The 22,138-nt window shown below is 38.8% G+C and overlaps 1 protein-coding gene across 6 annotated transcripts in view; it reads left to right on the top strand.

Moving 5' to 3' along the window:
- The window catches only part of LOC124545923 (putative FERM domain-containing protein FRMD8P1), a 349,046-nt gene that overhangs the window by 174,846 nt on the left and 152,062 nt on the right, over window positions 1-22,138 (top strand). The window lies entirely within an intron of this gene.

Below are 22,138 nucleotides of genomic sequence, written 5' to 3'. Positions count from 1 at the left end.
GAATGCGGTACCAAAGGACACGGGTTCGCGCACGGATGGGTGCAAAAAAAAATTTTTTTTCCCTCTTCATATATACAACACGTTCTGAGACATTGTTAACTTGTGAGTTAAAGATTTTTCTGCAATATTCGTTATTACTTACATGTAAGAGCGCACTTCCTCAGTAATGATTTCGTGATTTCTGTGTGATTAAAAAACGAAATATGTAATTGCTAGAGATAAATTTGCTGTGACTGAAACAACCGACAGTGATCTTTACATTTTTTCTTTGTTGTTGTTGTTGTTGTTGTGGTGGTCTTCAGTTCTGAGACTGGTTTGATGCAGCTCTCCATCCATCCTGTGCAAGCTTTTTCATCTCCCAGTAACTACTGCAACCTACATCCTTCTGAATCTGCTTGGTGTATTCATCTCTCGGTCTCCCTCTACGATTTCTTCCCTCCACGCTGCCCTCCAATACTGAATTGGTGGTCCCTTGATGCCTCAGAACATGTCCTACCAACCGATCCCTTCTTCTGGTCAAGTTGTGCCACAAACTTCTCTTCTCCCCAATCCTATTCAATACTTCCTCATTAGTTATGTGATCTACCCATCTAATCTTCAGCATTCTTCTGTAGCACCACATTTCGAAAGCTTCTTTTCTCTTCTTGTCCAAACTATTTATCGTCCATGTTTCACTTCCATACATGGCTACACTCCATACGAATACTTTCAGAAATGACTTCCTGACACTTAAATCAATACTGGATATTAACAAATTTCTCTTCTTCAGAAACGCTTTCCTTGCCATTGCCAGCCTACATTTTATATCCTCTCTACTTCGACCATCATCAGCTATTTTGCTCCCCAAATAGTAAAACTCCTTTACTACTTTAAGTGCCTCATTTCCTAATCTAATTCCCTCAGCATCACCCGACTTAATTCGACTACATTCCATTATCCTTGTTTTGCTTTTGTTGATGTTCATCTTATATCCTCCTTTCAAGACACTGTCCATTCCATTCAACTGCTCTTCCAAGTCCTTTGCTGTCTCTGACAGAATTACAATGTCATCGGCGAACCTCAAAGTTTTTATTTCTTCTCCATGAATTTTAATACCTACTCCGAATTTTTCTTTTGTTTCCTTTACTGCTTGCTCAATATACCGATTGAACAACATCGGGGAGAGGCTACAACCCTGTCTTACTCCCTTCCCAACCACTGCTTCCCTTTCATGTCCCTCGACTCTTATAACTGCCACCTGGTTTCTGTACAAATTGTAAATAGCCTTTCCCTTTCTGTATTTTACCCCTGCCACCTTCAGAATTTGAAAGAGAGAGTTTTGTCAGGACTGGCTCTCCCAAGGCCGTCAGTAGTTCCAATGGAATGTTGTCTACTCCGGGGGCCTTGTTTCGACTCAGGTCTTTCAGTGCTCTGTCAAACTCTACACGCAGTATTATATCTCCCATTTCATCTTCATCTACATCCTCTTCCATTTCCATAATATTGTCGTCAAGTTGAAACATCCCCTTTGAACAATTTATACATGACTGTGCTTAAACTGACACACAATATATTGTTAGCGCAATGCAATCTGACTTTCAAAATTCCCTACAAAAGAATGGCCCTGACTAACATTAAACTATATCTTTCACAATTCACTTACCTCACAAAAATCTTCGCTGCTCAAGCTACTGCAATACAGCGAGCGCCACTACTGCCAGCTAAATAAAAGATTCAAACTATGGAAGGCACTAACTACTGATAGGGATAGTTAGCAAATGAAAGATATTAATAGAGAACAAACAATATATTTACCTTGATATCATCATATATAAATATAGCAGTTCAACACAAATTTCAAAACTCCGCCATCTCTCTCCCCACATCCACCACTGCTGGCGGCTCACCTCCAACTGCGCAACGCTACGCGCTGTTCACAGCCAGCTGCCTAACACTACAATGGCGAGTATTACAACAATGCAAAGCAGCCACAGACTGCACACAGCACAGCCAGTGATTTTCATACAGAAGTGGCGTTACCACTAAAAAAACCTAAACAGCCTACTTACAAAGTACGTCACCCTTGTATAGACCCTCTATATACTCCTTCCACCTTTCTGCTTTCCATTCTTTGCTTAGAACTGGGTTTCCATCTGAGCTCTTGATATTCATACAAGTCGTTCTCTTATCTCCAAAGGTCTCTTTAATTTTCCTGTAGGCAGTATCTATCTTACCCCTAGTGAGATAGGCCTCTACATCCGTACATTTGTCCTCTAGCCATCCCTGCTTAGCCATTTTGCTCTTCCTGTCGATCTCATTTTTGAGACGTTTGTATTCCTTTTTGCCTGCTTCATTTATTGCATTTTTATATTTTTTCCTTTCATCAATTAAATTCAATATTTCTTCTGTTACCCAAGGATTTCTACTAGCCCTCGTCTTTTTACCTACTTGATCCTCTGCTGCCTTCACTATTTCTTCCCTCAAAGCTACCCATTCTTCTTCTACTGTATTTCTTTCTCCCATTCCTGTCAATTGTTCCCTTATGCTCTCCCTGAAACTTTGTACAACCTCTGGTTCTTTCAGTTTATCCAGGTCCCATCTCCTTAAATTCCCACCTTTTTGCAGTTTCTTCAGTTTTAATCTACAGGTCATAACCAATAGATTGTGGTCAGAGTCCACATCTGCCCCTGGAAATGTCTTACAATTTAAAACCTGGTTCCTAAATCTCTGTCTTACCATTATATAATCTATCTGATACCTTTTAGTATCTCCAGGGTTCTTCCATGTATACAACCTTCTTTCATGATTCTTAAACCAAGTGTTAGCTATGATAATGTTGTGCTCTGTGCAAAATTCTACCAGGCGGCTTCCTCTTTCATTTCTTAGCCCCAATCCATATTCACCTACTATGTTTCCTTCTCTCCCTTTTCCTACACTCGAATTTCAGTCACCCATGACTATTAAATTTTCGTCCCCCTTCACAATCTGAATAATTTCTTTTATTTAATCATACATTTCTTCAATTTCTTCGTAATCTGCAGAGCCAGTTGGCATATAAACTTGTACTACATTCCTATTTTCCTATTCATTATTAAACCTACTCCTGCATTACCCCTATTTGATTTTGTGTTTATAGCCCTGTAGTCACCTGACCAGAAGTCTTGTTCCTCCTGCCACCGAACTTCACTAATTCCCACTATATCTAACCTTGACCTAACCATTTCCCTTTTTAAATTTTCTGACCTACCCGCCCGATTAAGGGATCTGACATTCCATGCTCCGATCCGTAGAATGCCAGTTTTCTTTCTCCTGATAACGACATCCTCTTGAGTAGTCCCCGCCCGGAGATCCGAATGGGGGACTATTTTACCTCCGGAATATTTTACACAAGAGGACGCCATCATCATTTAATCGTACAGTAAAGCTGCATGCCCTCGGGAAAAATTACGGCTGTAGTTTCCCCTTGCTTTCAGCCGTTCGCAGTACCAGCACAGCAAGGCCATTTTGGTTATTGTTACAAGGCCAGATCAGTCAATCATCCAGACTGTTGCCCTTGCAACTACTGAAAAGGCTGCTGCCCCTCTTCAGGAACCACACGTTTGTCTGGCCTCTCAATAGATACCCCTCCGTTGTGGTTGCACCTACGGTACGGCTATCTGTATCGCTGAGGCACGCAAGGCTCCACACCAACGGCAAGGTCCATGGTTCATGGGGGGGGGGGGGGGGGGGGACATTTTTCTTGTCAGAAATAATTCACCGTTTTTTCCCGAGTATGCGGTTAGACAGGAATCTAAGAGCACAACTTAAATTACTGGGAATGTAACTAGCAACAGTCATATTCATAATCTTGCTTGTCATAAGTATTTATCTGCGATCGGATCCTCAACAAAATTAGACAGAGATGAATGATCTCCGCCGTAATATTTTTAGACTGTAGCACCATATACGACACATTTTCATTCATGTGATGCATGTTATAAATTTCGACGAACTGCAGGAGCTCTCGAAAATGCGTTTTTTCAATTTTGTTTTTAAGGCCCAAATCGTTGACGTGTCATATAGGGAAATGGGCTGCTTAATCATTTGGATGTTAGGAACGAGTTATAACTACATTCTGTTTATCTTCTTATTCTTTGAAACTCTCAGAATCAATTTTTCGGGTGTTTTTATAGATGTATTAATACAATGTGGTACTACACACTATTCCTAACTCATTTTCCGAAACGTAAAGCGATGAAGGCGGGCACGTCAGCTGGATGGAATGCGGCGTCATGCGTTATGGCAACGTAAACGCGCCTGTGTCGTCTGCTAGCCGCTTTGTGTTGGTGGCGCTGTGCGCGCTGCAGTGCGCATGCGCGGATCTGCGTCCGCTTGCTTTTGATTGGCTTGCACGACGCGAACCGACAACAGCGCTTCGGTTCTCTAGACCCGAACGGTATCGCTTCTATTCGAATTTGCGCAGCTGAATAAGTATTAAGGAGAAAAAAAGGACATTTTACTAATAACTATATTTGCACATTCAAGAACAAAAAAATTTACAGCGAACACAACAGAATAATTAGCACACACAAAGAGTGTTAGACAATGCCAAAGAGGTCTATTTTACACAGTGCACTTTGCGCCGTCACACACGAAATATATTGTTCACACAATTCCAACACCCCTCCTTGAACTTATATTTTGTGTGTTGCTTCCACAAGATAAACCAAATAGTCCCACAAGCTTCTCAAACTTCTCTCTTTCCAAGGGTTTGGTCAGAAGGTCAGCTAACATGTCTTCTGTGCGCAGATAGTCCACGGCAATGTTCTGTCGCTCTATGTGGTCCCGAATGAAATGGTGCCGTATATCAATATGCTTTGTCCTAGCACTAGTAACATCATTTTTAGCTAGGTTTATGGCTCCCTTATTGTCACAGAAGATGGTTGTAGGTTCCTCAATGAAATTGGGTTCTATTTCACTTATTAATGTTCGTAGCCATAATGCTTCCTGTGTGGTGTAAGATAGTGCCATATACTCGGCCTCTACGGTGCTCAATGCAACAGTTTTTTGCTTTTGACAGGACCGTGACGTGAGGCCCCCCATTAATTTAAAACAGCAGCCAGTGGTGGAGTATCTGTCTCCCAATTCACTCCCCCAGTCCGCATCGCTATATCCCTCTAGTTTTGCGTTACCATCTCTATGGTTTTTTAACTCATAGTCTGAGGTTCCTCTTAGGTATCGGAATATCCTCTTTACAGCTTTCCAGTGCTTTTCCTTTGGGTCTCTGCAATATCTGCTCACTGCATTGGTGGCAAAAGCAATGTCGGGTCGTGACGTTTGAGACAAATATAACAGACTCCCTACTGCTTCTAAATAAGGAACATTCTTGTCACATTCCACATCAGTCTCATTTACACTTAACTTCACTCCTACTTCCATTGGAGTACTTATGGGTTTGCAATCACTCATGCCAAATTTCTTTAATATTTTTTCCGTGTATGATGATTGACTTATGCTCAATTCTTGTCTTTCTTCATCCTTAGTAATCTGCATACCTAAATAACGTTTGACTTCTCCCAAATCATGCACCTTAAACTTGGTTTGCAGCTGTTTCTTGAAAATTCTCATTTGGCCTTCACTTTCAGTCAGGATAAAGTATCGTCCACCCATATCGCCATTATTATTATTTCTTCTTTTCTCCCTTTATAGTAAATGCTGGGATCTGCCGTGGATTGCTTCATATTCACATTTATTAGAGTTTCATGTAGACATCGATACCAGCAACGTCCACTTTGTTTAAGTCCATAAATACTTTTTCTCAAACGCCAAATCTTTTTACTTTCTGATCTGGTTTTTATGGCTTCCCTTGGTGGAATGATATATATCTCCTCCTCCAATTTCCCATTTAAATATGCCGTTTTAACATCCATATGATGACTTATTAAATTTCGTTTTACTGCCAAGGCTGAAAGATATCTCAATGATGCATACTTGACTACAGGTGAAAAAGTTTCTTCGTAATCTACCCCTTGTTTTTGTGAATATCCTTTTACCACAAGTCTTGCTTTGTATTTTGGTGACGAGCTTTCAGGGTTCTTCAAATTGAATACCCATCTTGCCTGCAGTGGTTTCTTATCTCCTGGCATATCTACCCATTCATAGGTTTCGTTCTGATATAAAGATTCTAATTCTCTCTTCATCACTTCTTTCCATTCTTGAGAGTTTCGGCCATTCATTGCTTCTTCTGCTGTTCTTGGCTCATCATTAAAAGACTGTGCTGTATACATCTCAAAATCTGGATATTCCTTCGGTTTTGGTACACGAGAAGAACGCCTTACACTGTTTTCTCCATTTTTTTCATCCTCTAACTCATTGTCATCATAAATTGTATCCATTTATCCTTGACTGTCGTCTTCCTCTTCTTCACTTTCTATTTCCTCACACAAGGTTTCACCTTCTGGACTAGGTGCAGTTGACTTAGTGGTTTTGCTCTCTTTTGAGTCCTTTCTATTTTCAAAGAATATTACATCTCTACTTGTGACAATCTTATAAGTCAATAGGTCCATTAATCGGTAACCCTTTGAATTTTCGCAATAGCCTACAAAAATATACTTTTTAGCTTTCGGATCCCATTTTCCTCTTAGCTGTTTTGGAATATGTGCCATTGCATCACACCCAAAAACCCTTATATTGCTTAGATCAGGTTTATTTCCTATCCATATCTCATAAGGGGTTCTATTCTTTAATGCTTTTATAGGTGATCTATTGTTCAAATATACAGCTGTTGACTCTGCCTCTGCCCAAAAATCTTTGGATAATTCAGCGTCAGTCATCATGCTCCTTGCTTTCTCAACAATGGTCCTATTAGCCCTCTCAGCAACCCCATTTTGAGATGGGCTGTACCTTATGGTAGTTTGATGCCTGATTCCCTTTTCTGCCAGAAGTTTCTTCAATTTCTGGTTAATATATTCTCTCCCATTATCAGACCTGATGATCTTGATCTTCTTTCCCGTAGACCTTTCAACCATATTGCAATATTCCTCAAAGATTTCTCTCACTTGGTCTTTAGAACTAAGAAAATAAACATGAGTATATCGTGAGTCATCATCAATAAACGTAAGAAAATAATTGCTCCCACCTATGGATTCACACTCCATCGGGCCACATACATCTGTGTGGATTAACTGTAAGACTTCTGCGGATTTACTCTTACTAGTCTTGAAGGGTAACCTTGCTTGTTTTCCCTTTATACATGTCTCACAAGGATCCTTGGACACACTAAAATTCTGTATTCCCTTTACCATATCCTTTATTATAGACATACTCTTTCTATTTAGATGTCAAAGCCTCCGGCGCCATAAAAAACCTTCTGCTGAATATACTGAATCACTAACATTTTTGTGCTTACTGTCAATGGTATACAACTTAAAAATACCCCTTTCGTTACTTGCTGTAGCTATAACTTCACCACTTTCACTGATTACTCTTGCACCCTGCATGTCAAAAGCGACTGTATTTCCTTTCTTGACAATTTCCCCTACAGACAGCAGGTTAGTTGCCACATTTTTCACATAATGAACATTGTGTGCTGTAACCATATGTGATTCACCATTTACACTTACATGTAGATCTAGTTTCCCAGCCAGGTGACACTGGAGCTTGTTGCCATCAACAGTAGATATTCCCATATGAGTCTTATCTTTGATGTCATAAAGAAGTGATTTATCTTTAACAATATGCACAGATGCACCTGAGTCTAAAATCCATTCCATATCACGATTACTCATCCCACCAAAAGAATAAAAACATGAGAGTGCCTTACCTTTGTTATTGGTCTTTCTCTCTGGGCTATCAGTAACATGCCTCTTTTGCTGAGTGTCTAATCTTGGGCTTACTTTTTCTTTGCACTGAGACGCAATATGTCCCATCTTCTGACATTTATAGCACCTCACCGGTTTCTTCTTTTTGTTTTTTGAGTAGAGAGCAGACGCACCTTCCTTCTCCAATGTACAACAGCTTGGAGCACTCTTTACGTCCTGCAGGATTTTCACCTTAACACTGTCGCCTATGATTGGTGTACCCGAGCTTTCAAGTCCCATAATCATAGGTGCATACCTTTCGGGCAGTCCTGCCAACAGCAATGTTCCTATCCATTCGTCAGCGATCTCGAATCTGATGTTTCTCAGTCGGTTCGACGTGGTTATTATTTTGTTAACGTACTCGTCTACACCCTTACATTTGTCCAGACGAGTGGTAATTAACTCGCGTAATAATCCTACATTTCTCGTAAGACCACCATCCTCGAATGCACTTCGTTAAATTGTCCCAGACTTCTTTCGCTGTAGCAGCTTTTTCAACGTGAACATAATTCACCGAATCAATCAGTAATATCAATTTTGATTTTGCTTTCCTGTCCTTATTTGAATAATTCTGATCTGTGGATTTCATTGTCCCATAGGTCGTCTAAACGTAAATACGCTTCTACTGCGAACTTCCAGGTTGCATAGTTTTCGCGACCTATGTCTTTCAATCTGTGGAATTTGTGCCGCACTCATTCTTAACGGTAACTGTATGTATACCCTATGTGTTCTGGCTGGAGGCAGTTCGCTCTGCGCTCTTGTATGTGCAGGTGCTGAATAATCCTTCATTAAGTGAAGTTAGTGTTCGTCATTCATTTAATTACACCTTTTTCTACGTGACAATACCACCCAAGGCCATTTATTTACCTGAAATGATGTAAGAAAACAGTACTCACTATCCATACCTGCCAGTTAATCCAGAACCACGAATGTGATACTGTGCCTTTTGCACAAACTTCGGTCTGTCCAGAACACTGATGCCACGACCACAGACATACTACTGTGTCCTTGTGCATACCTCCACATTCTCCTTTCGGTTCATCTGTAATACTGTTAGCAAATGGTTCAAATGGCTCTGAGCACTATGGGACTTAACATCTTAGGTCATCAGTCCCCTAGAACGTAGAACTACTTAAACCTAACTAACCTAAGGACATCACACACATCCATGCCCGAGGCAGGAATCGAAAGTACACAATATTTATGAAGCATGTTTCAGCTTCCTGTATAAATACATGTGTTTAAGCAGTCTTGTTATCTCTTTGGGAAATTTTGTTATACCGTTTTATTCTCTAATAGAAAATGCTGTTTTGAGATTTTTGTTTACTTTTCCCTGTCGAATATGTGTCCGAACTGCCTCTCATTTCCCGGTTCTGTATAGAGCTGTTAGTGAATTACTTATTTATGTTTTTCTTGAGTTGTGTAACGGATTGGTAGATGACCTCACTTCGTGGATTAAGGATATGCAATTTTTTTAAATAGCTTTTTACAATGAGCTCAACCTCTAATTACAGTATTATTCTTACAGTAATTTTCTGCAGTTTAAAATCCCGTATTTCGTTCCTTTGACACCGAGAAAAGATCCCATAGTTAAGAACTAAGTGTACGTATGTATTTACCACAAGTCATTGGCTGTTACATGCTGGTAGAACTCTTGAGAGCATAACGTGCTGATGATATTCTTTTTTGCTAGTATAATTCTGTGTCCAGCCCATGTTAACTGACAACCAGTATTTCTCCCAAAAAATATTGTATAATATACAGGCTACATCTCCGCTTGGTGTCGGGGAGTATGGTCCCTGTTTAAGCTGAAGTGCACACTATTTCTTTTATTTATGCCCACTGTAAATTTGTAATGTGCAGGAAATGTCCAATACTTGAGTGTTTCATTTGCCATCTGTATTAGGAGTTCTCATGTTTTGTGTATGACTATTACATAAAAGTGACTACGCTGATGAAATTATGAAGATAGCACCAGTGTAAATTGAAAGAAGCAGAAGTTGTTGAGAGTTTCCAGAAGCACTGCAAGACAAAAATTGCCTGAAACAGAGGAAAATGTTATAATAGAAGATGAGTGGGTACCGATGAGGGCTGAAATATTAAAGGCAGCAGATAATGAAGTAGATAAAAGGCCTAGTAGATATCCTTCAGTAACATTGAAGATATTGAATGTAATTGACGAAAGGAGAAAATATAGATAAGCAGCAAATGAAGCAGAAAAATGGAAGATAGATGTCTATGAAGGAAACTAATAAAAAGTGCAAAATGACTGAGCAGGAATGGCTACAAGACAAATGCAAGACCGTAGAAGAATGTATTGTTGTGGGATTCATGGATTCATCTGTAGTAAGATTAAGATATCTTTGAAGACAAGATTAAGATATCTTTCAAGATAAGAGGAGCACTTTCAGGAGGCAAAACGTAACGAACCGCCGACAGACACACGTGTAAAAGTGAAAGTGGCAGCAGAGGCCGAGCTTTTCGAACTGCCTGCTCCTCCCTTGGGGTGGAGAGAGGGATGGAATAGGTGTAAGGTTACTGACCTAGGTTTTACCTTGGTAATAGTGATGCTTCATTTCCGTGTTTTTGTCTTCCTCTTATTATTTGGATTAGTGACAAGTTTTTTAAATGATGAACACAACACTCAATAACATAAATTGTAGTGTTTTCACATTTATTAACATTAGTAATATATCGATGCAAGAATGTAGGTAGTTAATTTATCATAAGTCAGTACTTCGCGGAAACTACAAATGCATTTATTGTACTCGTTCATTACCTAGTTCTGACTGACGATTACCTTGAAGTCAGTTTTAATTATCATGTTAGTGCATAAGTCAATAGCATTTTTGTTTTGCATGTTGGTATTTCATTCGCTATGGGTTTACTTATCGTTTTTTATAGTTTTATTTGTAGTTCACTGTTGTTATTTGAGTTTATATACTGTCATTTTGATATCTGTAGATAGCGAGTGCCGCTGTGGACGTTAAAAAATGGTGTGTCAAGTGGGGAAATCGTAACAGTTTCAACATATTCTTCCGTTTGCTAGAAAATGGTGTGTCAAGTGCAGAAATCGTAACAGTTTCAACATATTCTTCTCTTTGTGTTAGATAGAGGGGTGAGAGCAATGGAGAAAGCCAGAGACATTTGCACGACGTAAGTGAATAATGCCATTGGACAAGAACATGGCAAAAAATTGTTTTCTCATTTTAAGGAGGACTGTTTTTACATTAGTCGCTCTCTACATTCAGGACTACCTTTGGGGCTGGATGGAGATGGTTTAAAAGCATTAAATGACAATGATCCACGTCAGCGTACTCGAGAACTGGAAAATGTGAACAGCGGTCATTCCGAATAGTACGACATTTGCATGCAGTGAGAAAGGCTCAAAAACTGGTCCATGGCTACCACATGCTCTAAGCGAAAATCACAGAAATCAGCAGGTGGCCACATGTGCATCTCTGCTTGCTCGTCATCAACTGGTCGTGAACATACTGGGTATCATTACTGGCGATGAGAAATGGTACCCTTATGCTTACGTAAGTTAAAGAATGGAATGGTTGAACCCAAACAAAGCAGCAACTTTCTGTCCAAAGACCTGCTTGTGTCTGCAAAAGATAATGTTATGCGTCTGTGAGAAGAGCAGCGGTGTGGTACAGGCACGCTACAATTTGGTTTTCCGAGGTGCAACCATCACTGGTGACATTTATTGTCCACAACAGGAAGACCGTGTGAAGTGATGTTGCTCCACGATAACACCCGGCCGCGTTCTGCTGGACTGACAAAAAGTGCTGTACAGGAGTAGGGTTGAGAAGTCATTCCACACCCACCTTGATCACCTGATCATGCACCCTCAGACTTTCATCTTTTTCACTCTCTATCGAACAACCTTCAAAGAACTTGCTTTCCAGATGAAAATGTGCTCGGAATGTGGCTCGACGAGATTTTTGCCTCAAGAGCACGTGATTCCCACAGCCAAATAAAAAAGTTACCAAAGCATTGGCAGAGTGTTGTGAACATAATATATTACTGATGATTTAGTTCTATGTTGTGTTTATTAAACTAATGGAAAAGTGCTACCGACTTATGCACCAGCCTAATAGTTAGTCACTGTACATAACAGCTGTTCACGTTGCATATTTGGTGAACTGATTGTATGTACTTTAACTCAAAACTGACTGTGCAACATTGGCATAACATAAGTTATCCTTCAAGTGACTGGTAGCGACTTGGATACATTGGCATTACAGATAATTGTCTTATAACACTAAGTTTACATTTTGGCAGCTTATCGCAGACTGCCGTGTACACCTACTTATTTGACATGCTTAGGATTAAAAATCGAAATTGGTTCTTATTTTATTATTATTAACATAGAAGAAAGCAGAAGAAGAGAGTAAAAAGTATAATAAGCAAAAGAGTAGTCCATTTAACTGTGACTCCTATTACAAGAAAAAGGACAAAATAATTGTTACTCTTTTGTGTAAATGATTTCTGCTTCTGCAATGATTCACAAGCCTGTCAAACATTCCCAAAAAAATGCTAGTGATCAGATCAAATAATTAGCAAACTGACAACTTATTTGCATGGAAGTTAGTATTTTTGTAACTAGGAAAACTACAAGACTAATATAAAGAATTGTGGAAATAGCCATTATTTAAGATTTGAGCTATCTGAAACACAAACTTTTTCAGTAGCAGTAACTTTTTAAATCAGAAGTTTTTGAAAAAAAAAAAAAAATTTTTTTATTGAAAAGAGGAAAATGAGGGCTTTCAATGAGCTACATCAATTTTGAAACAAACTGGTCTTTGCTCAGTAAAATTATCAGCCTGGCATTTTCTTTCGCAATCAAAAATAGTGACTAGCATTTTTTAACTAACCTGTTTCCAGGTAAACTAAAAGACTGTCAGTATTAATTAGGAAATGACCACTGAATAATAAAATTTATCAATATAGAGCACAAATAAAAAATTAGCCATTTTGTGAAATTATCCAGTGTACATTCTTCACAAAATGAGAGCAAATGAAATGAAAAACAATTGTACAGGTAAGGAAGGGTGCATGACAGTAGGACAGAGGGAGGATGAATGAAGATCCCCTAAACATGTCTTTACATCTCACTCTGTCCTTAAACTCTCTGCGTCGAAGCTGCTGATGGTGCTTACCAGCATACCATCTCGGACCTCGCACTCTCTCTGATGCTCCCCATCCCCACACTCACTCACATCCTCTTACACCCTCGCCCTCTCATCCAGGGTGTCTCAGAGACCTTCCCTTTCTCTTTGATCTTCCCTGCTGTAGCCCTCTCTCCTTCCTGTGAAAGAACTAACAACTGCATGTTTTATTTATTTATTTATTTAGTTTTGATCCTGTGACATCTTTTACAAATATAGGACAGGTCAATAAATGACACAGAAGGTTAAAAATTACACACACACACACACATAAATAAGATCAATACAATGCTGTGGACTACAAATATCTACATTATTACAATGTTACATGTACAACTAGTACACTTTAATAAACAAATAATTTCCATAAACTGTTTATTAATTTAACATTATAAAAGTCTGTTTCATCCTGAGAGGTATTCATTTACAGAGTAGAAACTGTGGTCCATCGGATATGACTTCAGCATTTTTTTTAACAAGCTATCTTGCTTTACCAACTTGATGTTGTTAGGAAGGCGGTTATACATTTATGTGCCTCTATGAAGGACACTCTTCTGGTAGGCTGATGGTCTGGCATATGAGACATGAATGTTATTGCCATTTCTTGTTGTGTAATTGTGCACAGAGCTGTTCAGCTGATAGACATTCGAGGTTCTTAGATATTTTCTAACAAAGACTATTGTTTCAAATATATATAGGCATGGAAGGTTCAGTATCTTTAGAGTAGGAAAAAGAGAGCGACATGAACCTTGCCTCTTTATGTTGCAGATGATTCTGATAGCTCGTTTCTGGGTTTTTAAAACAGATAGACTATCGGGTGCATTCCCCCAGAATATCATTCCATATCGGACTGCTGACTGAAAATGCGCGTGATATGCCTGTATTACTATTTCTGTATTACAGCTTGTGCTTAATATCCATGGCATGTAACAGATTGATGATAGCTTGGTTGTAAGAGCTTTAATGTGTGTATTCCACTTGAGATCACTCTGTAGATATATTCCTAGGAACTTAACATCATCAACTAATTTTACGATTTTGTTGTTTATTTTCAATTTATGTTCATTTTGTTGTTTATAGTGGGATATATGAAAGTTCATGACCGTTTTCCCAGTGTTAATTATAGGTTTATTTTTTTTTAAACCAGTGTGTTAGCTCCAGCAATGATGCATCTGTAGTTAATTGAAGCTCTTTTTGGTCTGACCCTGTAATCAAAATACCGGTATCATCTGAAAATAAAGTTTTATGTTTGGCATGGACAGTGTCATTCAGGTCATCACTATACAAAAGAAAGAGGATATGTCCAAATGCTGATCCTTGTGGCACACCTTATTTTATTGTAGTTTCTTCTGATGTGTATGTAGTTCTTCTTGAAATATTTTCAGTTATTGTGTCTTCTTTGAGAACAACTTTTTTGTTGCCGGCTAGTAAGATATGATCTAATCCATTCATTTGGAATACCTCTAATTCCCTTTCTTTCCAGCTTACATAGTAGGATACCATCATCTAAAAAGTCAAATGCTTTGGATAGGTCCAAGAATATTCCAGTGGCCATTTCCTTTTCATCTACAGCTTTTAGAATGGAGTGCAAATATTCATAGACTACTGTGGTTGTGGATCTAGTTTGCCTTAAGCCATGCTGAAGATTTGACAGCAATGAGTTTTTGTTAACAAACTATAGCAAACTAATTTGTGCTACAGGTCTGTAATTGTTAACATTGTCTGTGGCTCCCTATTTGTGCAAGGGGTAACTTTTGCAATCTTTAGAAGATTTGGAAAGGTACTTCTGGAAAAGGAGTGATTAACAATATGCTTTACAGGTTCTATAATATGATATCTTGTTTAGTTTATAATACAATCTGTAATCTCATCAAAACCACAATGAAAGTTTCTTTAATGAGCTCATTGCCAGTATGTGCTAAATCTGTGTGACCTGCTTGAGAAACATAACCCCATAGGAGGTTTACAGTTCTCAATGTAGTGCATATTAGTATTCTGAAAGTTACTTTGGACAAGATCATTTGCAGCTTTACCAAAGTACTCATTGAAAATATTAACTGCCGAGGTAGCATCAGATACTTGTTTGTTTTCCAGATTTAAGTTAATATTTTTTGCCACTGGTTTTGTGTGTGTTTCAGATCTGATGATGTTCCATGCGGTCCGTGTTTTGTTTTTTGATTTGTCGGTATATTCATCATTTCCCCTTTTCTTTGCCTCTTTAATACCTTTGTGGTAGATCTTACTGCATTCTTTGATATAATTTTGCATTTCTAATGATATGCTGTTTTTTATACAAATTTAGAAATCTTTTCCTTGCACTAGAGATTTTTATGCCTTTAGTAATCCAACTTTTGTTCCTGGTTGGTTTTAATTTACGTTGCTTTAGTGGGGAGACTATGTAAAATAGTACTTATTTGATCCATGAACATTATCAAACATTCTTTTTACATCTGTTTCATGGAACACTTCATCCCATATTTCTCAGCTTAATATGTTGCAAAAGTTTGCTATACTGCCATCGCTGAAATCCCTGCACTCAGTTATTTTAGTAGGAGATATTTTCTCTGAACATAATTCCAGCGATAACAACACAGCCTCATGATTACTGTGTCCTATCTTAACTGCTTCACTACTGTATGGAGAAAAGGTGTCTTGAATAAAAATTTGATCTGGTGCAGTTTTATTATGCCGAGTGATTAACTCTTTGTCACATATAGTAATTCATCTTTGTAGTTTGCAGGTTTCAGAAAGTCTATGTTGAAGTCTCCACAAATGATTTTATTTTTCTTCAGTTGTACAATATTTAAAATCATTTCAAATTTGCACAGGAATTCTGTGTCAGTATCATGGGATCTGTATATAGTTATAACAAGTAGTTAAATGTCAGTAAGTTCAGTAGCCGCCATTTCAAAGACTTTTTCTTTATTCAGTTCAGGATATGTTTGAATTGCTTTATACCTTAAATTCTGCTTGTCAAAGATAGCTATCCCTCCATGTTTATAATAAGACCTGCAAAATGAACTTATTAGGGAAAACCCAGGGATCTTTAGTGTTTCTATTTGCGGTTCTTCTAACCAATGTTCTGTTATGCAGATAACATCAACATTTAGGTTAGAACACAGTATTATTTCTAGTTCTTGCAATTTGTTAGTCAGAGACTGAACATTATGATACATTATATGAAATGGCAGAAGGTTGGATTTAATTTACTTACTGCAGCTACTGCTTTTAGTCATTTCTGATGAACCACTCACCTGAAATAAAGTTCCGACCCTGTTTACCTTGTGTTGCTCTTCTTTGCTCTGTTCTCTACTAAAAAATCATTCAGGTGTAAAGGCGGTACACTTTTCGTTCTGCCCTACTGGTGTTGTTTCTCCTGTATTTATAACAGAAGCTGGGACCTCTGCACCTGTATTCACAATGCTTTTTTCTTGGGTATCTTCCTTGAAAGGTATCTGGTGTTAACACTGATTATGTAGGCCTACTGTCAGTGTGGGAGCAATCTTCTGATTCTGTGGTTTGGGACACTTCACTGCACTTTTATTGACTATGATTAGCGTTCTGTGAAACTGTTAGTACTGTCTGAGGTAGAGGAATGGTTGTTAAATCAAGTGTGCAATGAGCACTTCTCAAAATTTCCACGATTTTTTTTACTGAGGAATGATTTTCCCTTCCTATTGAAAGTGCATGCCATGTCTGGTAAAGAATTCACGGCCCATGTTCCCTGTAGGGAGAAATAATGCGTTCTGAAAGGGTTGGCAGATTTTGTAGTACAATCTGTTGGGTTTCTGGATCTCTTTGTTCGCACAGGAGAAATCTGGAAGGTCGTGCCTGTGTGGAATTCCCACAACAATCGTTGTTTGCTTGTCCCGTGAACTCAGTGTTTTCATTAAGCATCTAGTGGCTTCTTTTCTTTGAGTTCATCCATCCTTTATTGGAGCAATTCTTAACGACTTCACACATAGGAGCTCCTGGTTTGATGACATTGGTGGCGTTTACACTTTGATCATTTCGTAAAATGTTCGTGATTCCTCTGCCATGACTGTCGGAATTTATACTGATTTCACGTTTATTCCTCGGCTCTTTACATAGGCAAGTGCTGCCTTGACATTCTTTGTGTTCTTTATAAGCTTTGAATTAGTTATACTAGGCGTCGAAGTTTTGTCACTGTTACGTGGTGGTACATGATCATTCATCAGTTTAAGCATAGGACGTAAATTTGAATAGCACACAGTGTCTTGCGACGGTTCATTACTTCTCGATTTCACAGAGTTTTGTGTAATATAGATTAATGTATCTTCACGCATCTTGACGTAATTTGTGGCGTCTTTTAATTTACTGAGCAGTGATTCTGACACAGAAAGTTCCGCACCTTCAATGCAACTTTTGAATTGCCACCTTCAATGCACATTTGAATTGCCGATTCACGACCATTACACTTCGTAACATTCACACACGTTATTTCCTTATTATCGACTCGCGTGAAACATTCATAGTGGCTCCATTTCTGAAATGTTAAGCATATTCGGAGTCCTTTTATAACTTTTTCAGTACACAAGAGACTCTTGGTACAGATAAAGTTATCGATAAATGCGGAGCGTTTTGCCACAGCCTGTGTACCTTCTGCCATCTTAGATTTAGATTAGATTTATTGATCCATTTTCATCTACAGCTGCACAGTGTGCAAGAGATATTTGGATTTTTATGCTAATATTAACAGTTTTATATATAATATACCTTTGTACATAATAACACACATTAATATATCTATTAATGATGAATACTTAATTAAATGTTGTTACGTATATATTAGCAGTAATGTATGCCTCCATTTCCTGAATCGTCATGAATTTGTGTTGTACGGCTGTGCCACACCACTTTTGACAATCAAATGCCCCACAATTACACTGTATTTGTTTTTGTATGTTTGAAAGTGAGTCAAAATACGTGACGTGTAGGTAATATGTGTCATCAAATGACAATCTTGAATTGTGTCACTGCAAAAATGTGAACGAAATCAGAGGAGATAGAAAGATTCTGGAAACATGTGTTCTGGGCAGCCATCTCTCATCTATGTACGGGTAACCACTGTACCTGTGCGTTTCAATAAAAGCACTTATCCCATCAGACAATGCATGTATACATTCAAAACTGGTAAAGGTGCTTTTCCGGTAATATAAACCAAAACCAAATTATGGTTGGTTGCGGAAGAGGACTGTCAACATACTGCTTTGATGAAAGTTTTGACTAGGATTATGGACGTAGATTTATTTTTTACACTTTCTAGTGTATGATATAATGAACTGGATCTTTCTTTCAGTTTGCACTCTGCCACGACTTCTAATCAAAAAAAGTGCTCAAAATATTGGATTATGTATACAGCAATAGCATTTGCCTTATCTGTCCAGCCATTATCACTTGACTATTGTTCCATAAGCAAAATGAATGAATACTTTGGAAGATTCTCATTGTTTCTCTTAATAAGAGACAGTGCAAAAATCCCAAACTGTTCTGGACCACTTGCACACAAAATAACTAGTTAACAAACTGTTAAGAACAGTTGGGTATTCACTGGCCACAAGGCCCATTATTTGTGACTGTAACTTGAGCACACAACTGAAAATTGTTAGGGTATTGACAGTACGCATTTGTGTGGTTGAATCTTTAAAAGATTTTTGTGTCTCTGATACCAGTTGAATATACAAAATTTATAAAGAAAGTTGTCACCTCTCGATTTGACAGCTTTCCAAGTTGCAGACAGCCACATAAAAATTTTAGGAAGCTACTCAATGTGGTTGTTAAATGTCCATTCTTGTTTATGGCATCATTTTAATGCATGCAGGTCTAATTATGTAGCAATTATCAAGTTAAATTGTTTTTGAAAAGTCTACATACACTACTGAGGGAAAAGAAATTAGTATACCTGGAAAGATGACGTAGATTTTGATCCGATGACGCACGCGCCACCAGGAGGACAGTTGATGTGCTCGTAATGGTGTGGATGTTGTCTGCCGACACATAGCATAGTGGCGCAGCTACCAGAGTGCCATATGTGTCTACTCTCTAATAGGGGATACGCGGCTCGACTGGTGGTGTTACAGTGTCCGTTTTGAATGGTGCACTGAAGTCTTCGCCGATGAAAACAGATTCTGCTTGTACGCTAGTGACGGTTGTTTATGCGTACGACATAGACCTGGTGAGCGCTGTCACCCCGGGCCTTATAGTCTGTGGTGTGATAAGCTGCAACTCTCTTTCACCTTTGGCATTTCTGGAGATATGTACGGCCTGTTATTAGTCGCGTTCTTGCAACACAAAGGTGATGAGTTGTTCCAGCAGGGTAGTACACACCCACACGCAGCCTGTGAAACTCGACACGCTGTGTAGGATATGCAGCAACTTCCCTGGCCAGCGCAGTCTGCAGTTTTGTCTCCCTTCTAGCACGTGTAGGATATGTTGGGACGAGAAGAGACTTGTGAGACTCATCGACCAACAATTCTCACAGAAGTGCACCGACAAATCGACCAATTCGCCTTCTGTACGACTGGCTGGTTGTCAGAGTCAGTGCCTGCTACCCACGGAAGCTACACCACGTACTAAATGGGTGTTTGGGCACGGTTCAATACCTGCTAACCGCTTGTGATGTCGATGTGTGAATACAGTCATTTCGTGTACTACATATGCACCGCTACGACAGTAAATTGTGAGTAATTAGAATTCTATAGAAGGGTGTACTAATTTGTTTACAGTAGCATACAATTTCTTTTTATTTATTTATTTTTTTTTTTTTTTAGCGCATTTCATTTCTTCTCCTGAGGGGAGAAGGCGGGCTGTTTTAAGGCTTATCTCAGTGCCCTTCATCAGCCAGAGGTTTACATCTTTATTTTATTTATTGTACATAACACATATTTTTGAATACATGCTATACGTAATATTGTTTTTTTTTGGTTCATTAACATATAAATAGGTGATTGGTAACATTATAAATTAAAATAATTGAAATAAAAATAGATAAGTGATGTGTCATTGAGTAATGGTTTACATTGTTTTTTTCCCTGCTTGTTTGTGTAGGAGTGTTATGTGTTGTGGTGTTCGTATTTTTGTGTTTTCACTTACTTCTACGTTACAGGTTCTCCTTTCCTGTTACTACAGTACTCAGAGTTGGGTATTACAATATTTTCCTTAGTCTGTGATTGTTCTTGACGACAATATTATGGAAATGGAAGAGGATGTAGATGAAGATGAAATGGGAGATACGATACTGCATGAAGAGTTTGACAGAGCACTGCAAGACCTGAGTCGAAACAAGGCCCAGGGAGTAGACAACATTCCATTAGAACTACTGACGGCCTTGGGATAGCCAGTCCTGACAAAGCTCTACAATCTGGTGAGCAAGATGTATGAGACAGGCGAAACACCCTCAGACTTCAAGAAGAATATAATAATTCGAATCCCAAAGAAAGCAGGTGTTGACAGATGTGAAAATTACCGAACTATCAGTTTAATAAGTCACAGCTGCAAAATACTAACACGAATTCTTTACAGACGAATGGAAAAACTAGTAGAAGCCAACCTCGGGGAAGATCAGTTTGGATTCCGTAGAAACACTGGAACACGTGAGGCAATACTGACCTTACAACTTATCTTAGAAGAAAGATTAAGGAAAGGCAAACCTACGTTTCTAGCATTTGTAGACTTGGAGAAAGCTTTTGACAATGTTGACTGGAATACTCTCTTTCAAATTATAAAGGTGGCAGAGGTAAAATACGGGGAGCGAAAGGCTATTTACAATTTGTACAGAAAGCAGATGGCAGTTATAAGAGTCGAGGGGTATGAAAGGGAAGCAGTGGTTGGGGAGAGAGTGCGACAGTGTTGTAGCCTATCCCCGATGTTATTCAATCTCTATATTGAGCAAGCAGTAAAGGAAACAAAAGAAAAATTCGGAGTAGGTATTAAAATCCATGGAGAAGAAATAAAAACGTTGAGGTTCGCCGATGACATTGTAATTCTGTCAGAGGCAGCAAAGAACTTGGAAGAGCAGTTGAACGAAACAGACAGTGTCTTGAAGGGAGGGTATAAGATGAACATCAACAAAAACAAAACGAGGATAATGGAATGTAGTCGAATTAAGTCGGGTGATGCTGAGGGAATTAGATTAGGAAATGAGACACTTAAAGTAGTAAAGGAGTTTTGCTATTTGGGGAGCAAAATAACTGATGATGGTCGAAGTAGATAGGATATAAAATGTAGACTGGCAATGGCAAGGAAAGCGTTTCTGAAGAAGAGAAATTTGTTAACATCGAGTATAGATTTAAGTGTCAGGAAGTCGTTTCTGAAAGTATTTGTTTGGAGCGTAGCCGTGTGTGGAAGTGAAACATGGACGATAAATAGTTTAGACAAGAAGAGAATAGAAGCTTTCGAAATGTGGTGCTACAGAAGAATGCTGAAGATTAGATGGGTAGATCGCATAACTAATGAAGAGGTATTGAATAGAATTGGATAGAAGAGGAGCTTGTGGCACAACTTGACTAGAAGAAGGGATCGGTTGGTAGGACATATTCTGAGGCATCAATGGATCACGAATTTAGTGTTGGAGGGCAGCGTGGAGGGTAAAAATCGTAGAGGGAGACCAAGAGATGAATACACTAAACAGATTCAGAAGGATGTAGGTTTCAGTAAGTACTGGGAGATGAAGAAGCTTGCACAGGATAGAGTAGCATGGAGAGCTACATCAAACCAGTCTCAGGACTGAAGACCACAACAACAACATGATTGTTCATGTTCTCTATTGTTGTGTTTTGTGTGTGTTGATGTTGTGTTTTTCTGTGTGATACTTGTGTGTTTTGTGCGGTGTGGAGCCGTTGCGGTGTTTTGGATGTGGGTTTTGGTGCGTTATACTTCATGTCATGGGCTTTTGTTATGGTCTTTCGTCTAGGTGAGGTGGGGTTGTTTCAAAATGAGTCAGTTGTGTCATTGTTGGTTCTAGGTCGGGGAATATTGTGGAGGTGTTTCGAGCTACTGTACGCGCTGGATAGATGTATTTTAATTTTGGTCGTCGTGTCGTTGGTGGTTTGTTTGTCGGTATGTCTTCCATGTCTCGTCTTTTGTGGGGGATATGGGATCCATATCTTGCTCTGAGTTTGGCGAGCT

This window comes from Schistocerca americana, chromosome 1 (assembly GCF_021461395.2).
Source record: "Schistocerca americana isolate TAMUIC-IGC-003095 chromosome 1, iqSchAmer2.1, whole genome shotgun sequence".
NCBI lineage: Eukaryota > Metazoa > Arthropoda > Insecta > Orthoptera > Acrididae > Schistocerca > Schistocerca americana.
Note: the sequence above shows the minus strand (reverse complement) of the source record. Positions and strands in the feature narration are given on the sequence as shown.